Below are 6,409 nucleotides of genomic sequence, written 5' to 3'. Positions count from 1 at the left end.
TTGAATAGAAACAATCTGCAGGGATATGGGGAAAAGGCAGGGCAATGGCACCATGTCATAATGCTCATTTTAAGAGCCGGTGCAGACACAGTTAGCCGAATGGCCTCCTTCTTGCCATTAAAATTCAGTGATTCTAAACTCAATGAGTATAGGCCCAATGTACTCAACTCACTCTCATAAGACAGCCCTTTCATCCGGGAGTCTAGTGAACCTTTTCTGAACTGCCTCCAATGCAAATTTATCCTACCTTAAATAAGTAGACTAAAACTGCACACAGTACTCTGGGTGTGATCTCACCAAAACCCTGTATAGCAGTAGTAAGACTTTTTTACTTTTACACTTCAGCCCCCTTGTAATTACATTCCATTTGCCTTCCTAATTACTTGTTGTACCTGCATGCTGGCTTTTTGTTTCTTGTGTACACGATCACCCAGGTCCCACTGTACAGTAACATTCTGCAGTCTCTCTCCACTTAAATAACATTCTACTTTTCTGTTCTTCCTGCCAAGGTGGACCACCTTACGTTTTACCGCATTATAATCCACCTGCCCACTCATTTAACCTATTTCCCTCTGCAGACTCTTTGCATCCTCCTTACAATTTGATTTATTATCTATCTTTATATCGTCAGCAAATTAGGCTACAATACAGTCGGTTCCTTTGTCCAAGTCATTAATATAGATTGTAAATAGTTGAGGCGCCAGCACTAATACCTGTGGCACTCCACTAGTTATAGTTTGCCATCCTGTAAGTGATGCATTAATCCCGACTGTCTGTTTCCTATTAGTTAGCCAATTGTCTATATATTCTAATATATCATCCCCATCCCCTTTAACTCTTATCTTCTGTAGTAACCTTTGATGGGTCACTTTATCAAATGCCTTTTGGAAATCCAAATACACTACACCTACTGGTTCTCCTTAATCCACCTTGCTTGTTACTTCTGCAAAGAACTCAAATAAAACACAATTTCCCTTTCACAAAATCATGTTGACTCTACCTGCTAGAATTATGATTTTCTAAATGACCAGCTACTATGTCTTTACTAATGGATTCTAGCATTTTCCCAACGACATGCGTTAGGCTAACTGAACTATGGTTTCCTGCTTTCTGTGTCGTTCCTTTCTTGAATAGAGGTGTTAGATTTGTGGTTTTTCAATCCGCTGGGTCCTTTCCAGAATCTAGGTCAGGATGGTGCATGCCTTGGAGGGGAATTGCTGTTGATGACATCCCCATACATCTGTTGCCTCATCCTTCTAGGTGGTAGAGGTTGAGGGTTTGGAATTTGTTGTCAAGGAGGTGTTGGTGAGTTGCACCTTGTGGATAAACACACTGCTTCCAGTATGCGCTGATGGTGAAAGGAGTGAATCTTTAGTGGCAGATGGGATGGTGATGAAATCAGTTACATGGTGGGTGGTGTCGAGCTTCTTGTGTGTTGTTGGAGTTGCAGTCATCCAGGCAACTGGAGAGTATTTCATCACACTCCTGCCTTGTACCTGATAGGTAGTGGATAAGCTTTGGGGAGTCAGGAGGTGAGTTACTTGTTGCAGAATTCCGAGCCTCTGACCTGCTCTTGTAACCACAGTATTTATAAGTCTGGCACAGTTCAGTTTCTGGCCAATAGCAACCCCGAGGATGTTGGTGTTGGGGAATTCAGCAATGGACATGCCATTTAAAGTCAAGGGGAGATGGTTGGATTCCCTCTTGATGGAGATGGTACTTGTGTGGCATGAATGTTAATTACCACTTATCAGCCCAAGCCTGAATGATGTCCAAGCCTTGCTGCATGCAGACTGATTAAATATTTGGGAAGTTATGAATGGTACCGAACTCTAGGAAAAAATCAAAGAACATCCCCACTTCTGATGTTATGATGGACGGAAGTTCATTAGTGAAGCAGCTGAAGATGGTTGAGCCTAGGCACTACCCTGAGGAACTCCTGCAGTGATGTTCTGGGACTGAGTTGATTGATCTTCAACAACGACAAGCCTTTGTGCTAGGTATGACTCCAACCAGCGGACAGTTTCCCCCCTGATTCCCATTGACTCCAGTTTTGCTATGTCTTCTTAATGTCACACTTAGTCATATGTTGCCTTGATCTCAAGAGCAGTCACTCTCATCTCACTTCTTGAGTTCAGTTTTTTGTCCATATTTGCACCAAGGCTGTAATGATGTCAAGAGCTAAGTGACTCTGGTGGAACACAAACTGAGCATCAATGAGCAGATAACTGCTGTGTAAGTGCCGCTTGATAGCACTGTTGACACCACCTTCTATCACTTTACTAATGATCAAGAGTAGACTGAATGGGCGGTAATTGGCCGGGTTGGATTTGTCCTGCATTTTGTGGACAGGACATACTTGGACAAATTTCCACATTGTCGGGTAGATGCCAGTGTTGTAGCTATATTGGAATAGCTTGGCTAGGGAAGCATGTAGTTCTGGAGTACAAGTCTTCAATTCTACTGCTGGACTATTGTCAGGATCCATAGCCTTTGCAGTATCCAGTGCCCTCAGCTGTTTCTTAATATGTGTGGAGTGAATTGAATTGGCTGAAGACAGGCTCTTGAAATAGTAGGGACCACAGGAGGAGGCCAAGATGGGTCATTCACTCATCACTTCTGGCTGAAGATTGTAACAAGTGCTTTATCCTTGTCTTTTGCACTGATGTGCTGAGCTCCCCGATCATTGAGGATGGGGATATTTGTGGAGCTTCCTCCTCCAGTTAGTTCTTTAATTATCCAAAACCACTCAGGATGTGACAGACGGCAGAGCTTAGATCTGATCTGTTGGTTATGGGATCACTTAGCTCTGTCTATCGCATACTGCTTCTGCTGTTTGCATGCATGTAGTCTTGTGTTGTAGCTTCACCAGGTTGACACCTTATTTTTTAGATATGGGACCAGACATGCTGATCTTCTACCTCACTGTCATCTTCCGACACTAACCCCGCATCCCTTGATGTCGTTGGTATCTAGCAATCTATCAACCTCTGTTTTGGATATACGCAATGACTGAGCCTCCACACCCTCTAGGGTAGAGAATTCCATAGATTCACTACCCTCTGACTGCAAAAATTCCTCCTCCTCTCGGTCCTAAATGGCCTACCTCTTATTCTGAGACTGTGTCCACTGGTTCTAGACCACTCCCCCCCACAACAAGGGTAAACATCCTTCCTGCATCTACCCTGTCGAACTCTGTAAGGATTTTGTACATGTCAATGAGGTCACCTCTCATTCTTCTAAACCATGCTTGTCGAACCTTTTCGCGAGGTTGGGGGGGGGGCCATATTTTAAAAGTAATGGGCCAATGAGCAAATTTCGGAATGATAAAGTTGGCACAGCATGAAACATGAATTTTTTAAAACTGAGGTATTAAAAGAAACAACTTGCTGAGCAGAAAAACAATGAGTAATAAATAAAGATGAGTTTGAGTGTGATAGGATGAGAGTGTGTGTGTCTGGCTCACTCCCAGTCTCAGCGTGCTCACTCACTTACCCCCAAACACTGTGAGAATGGATGACAGTGCATGTTGGTGGGTGGGATTGAGGGTGAATGAGAATCCTGATACTGGGAGTGAGCCAGATCTATGGGCACACTCCGCCACCTCACACACACTCCCCTCACACTCTCTTCCTCTCCTCCTCACATTCTCTCTCCTCTTTCCCTCCACACTACCTCATCTCACTTACACTCCTCACATTCTCCACCCCCTCATACTCTCTATCCCCTCACAGTCTCTATCGCCATCACACTCTCTACCCTCTCACTCTCTATCCCCTCACTCTCTACCCCCTCAGACTCCCTACCCCCTCACACTCTCTAACTCTGTCTCATTTTCTCTCCCCTCATACTCTCTCCCCCGCACTCTCTCTCCCCTCCCTCACTCTCTACTCACCTCACTCTCCCTCTCCCTCCTCACACTCTCTCTCCCCCCAACATTCTTTTACAATTCAGGCTTTCTCTACTTCTCTCTCATTCCCCTTTCTCTCTCTTCACTCCTCTCTCTCCATCGCCCCTGCCTTTCACACTCACTCTCTCTTTCACATAGTCTCCTGTCACTCACTTACTCAGAGACCAGTGGGCCCTGTTCATGCTGCCTCACACCCCGCTCTGGCCTCCTGGGCCCTGCTTCGGCTGTCTCATGCCCCGCCCAGACTTCCAGGGCCCCACTCCTGCTGCCTCATGCCCCGCTCTGCCTCATACTCCACTCTGAGCCCCACTCCAGCCTTGGACCTGCTCAAAATCACCTGAGCCCCACTCTGGCTCACCTGCACCCCACTCTGGATGCCTGGGCCCCACTTTCTAGCACCTCTGCAACCTGGACCCCATTCCCCAGCACCTCGGCTCCCCAGGTCCCACTCCCCACCATCTCCGCTCCCAGGGCTGCACTCCCTGGCACCTCCATTCCCTGAGCCCTGCTCCGCGGCACTCGAACTCACCACCGCTGATGTTCACTGCTCCTCCAATCACAGATTGTTTCTCTCTCACATTTGCCATTGATAGGCTCACTAGTGATTTGAGCAGCAACTCCATGTGTACCTTCCAGTCAAACCTACCTGTCTGACCGGCATTTTGAAAACTGTCTCTGGCTTTGCAGGCCTGCTCTAAACTCTAGTGAATACAAGCCCAGTTTATTTAACCTCTCCTCATATGACAATCTTGCCACCCCAGGGATTAGTCTGGTGAACCTTTGTTCTACTCCCTGTATGGCCTGTATATCCCCCCCCCACCCCCCCCAGGTAAGGAGACCAAAATTGCACACAATACTCCAGGTGTGGTCTCACCAAGGCTCTATACAAATGCAGCAAGACTTCCTTACTCCTGTACTTAAATCCCCTTGTACTAAAAGGCTAACATACCATTTGCCATCCTAATTGTTTGCTGCACACACATGTTAGCTTTCAGTGACTTATGGACAAGAACAGCGAGGTCCCTTTGGGCATCAACACTTCCCAATCTCTCACCATTTAAGAAATATGCTGAATTTCTTTTTATCCTACCAAAGTGGATAACTTCACATTTTTCCACGTTATATTCTATCTGCCATGGTGTTGCCCACTCACTTAACCTGTCTAAGTTCCCTTGAAGCCTCTTATATTTTCCTCACAACTCACATTCTCACTAAATTTTGTGTTATCAGCAAACTTGGAAATATTACATTTGGTCCCCACATCGAAATAATTGATATAGATTGTGAATAGCTAGGGCCCAAGCACTGATCCTCATGGTACCCCACTAGTCACATCCTGCCAACCTGAGCATGATCAATTTCTCTCTACTCTCTGACTTCTGTCCATTAACCAATTCTCAATCCATGCCAGTGTATTACTCCCAATCCTATGTGCCCTAATTTTGCTTACTAACGGGATCTTATTGAAAGCCTTCTAAAAATTCAAATACACCACATCTACTGGTTCTCCCTTATCTATCCTGCTACTAACATTCTCAAAAAACTTCACCAGGTTTGTCAAACATGGTGGTGCCTGTGATGATTTGGTGACTATGACTATATAAAGCTGTTGCTTGACTAGCCTGTGGGATAGCTCCAAGCCCCTGATTTTAGTAAGGAGGACTTTATAGTGTCAAAACAGCTGGATGTGCCTTTGTCATTTCTGGTGCCTAGATCGATGCTGGGTGGTCCACCTTTAACTTTGTAGTGGTTTGACATAGCTGATTGGCCTTCTAGACCATTTCAAAAGATAGTCAGCAAATAGGCCAGACCAGCTGAAAACTGGCATTTGTGATGCTGGAGAACTCAAGAGGAGGCTGTGATGGATCATTCACTCGACTTTTTTGATTGAAAATGTTGCAAATGTTTCAACCATATCTTAATGTGCTGATGTACTGGGCTCCCCCTTGATTGAGGATGGAGATGTTTGTGGGGCCTCCTTCTCTGGTTAGTTGTTTAATTGCCCACCAGCATTCATGACTGAAAATGGCTAGATTGTTGAGCTTCGGTCTGATCAGTTGTTTGTTGGATTGCTTTGCTGTATCACAAGTTTGCTTCTGCTGTTTAGCAAGCATGTAGTCCTGCACTGTAGTTTCACCAGGTTATCCCCTTATTTTTCGGTATGCTTGGTGTTGCCCCTGGCATGCTCTCCTGCACTCTTCATTGAACCAGTATTGATCCCTTGGCTTGATGGTAATGGTAGATTGAGGGGAATGTCAGGCAATGAGGTTATAGATGGTGGTTGAATACAATTCTGCTTCTGCTGGTGGCTCACCGCACCTCATGGGTGCCCAGCTTTGAGTTGCTGGATTTGTTCTGAAACCTTCCATTTAGTATGATGACAGTGCTGCACAACCCGATGGAGGGTATTCAGTGTGGAGATGATCCTTTGTCTCCACAAGAATTGTGTGGTGGTCATTTCTAGCAATACTAGGATGGGCAAATGCACCTGTACAGGTA

Source organism: Carcharodon carcharias, chromosome 4 (genome assembly GCF_017639515.1).
Source record: "Carcharodon carcharias isolate sCarCar2 chromosome 4, sCarCar2.pri, whole genome shotgun sequence".
Classification (NCBI taxonomy): domain Eukaryota; kingdom Metazoa; phylum Chordata; class Chondrichthyes; order Lamniformes; family Lamnidae; genus Carcharodon; species Carcharodon carcharias.
This window is presented reverse-complemented; position numbering follows the sequence as displayed.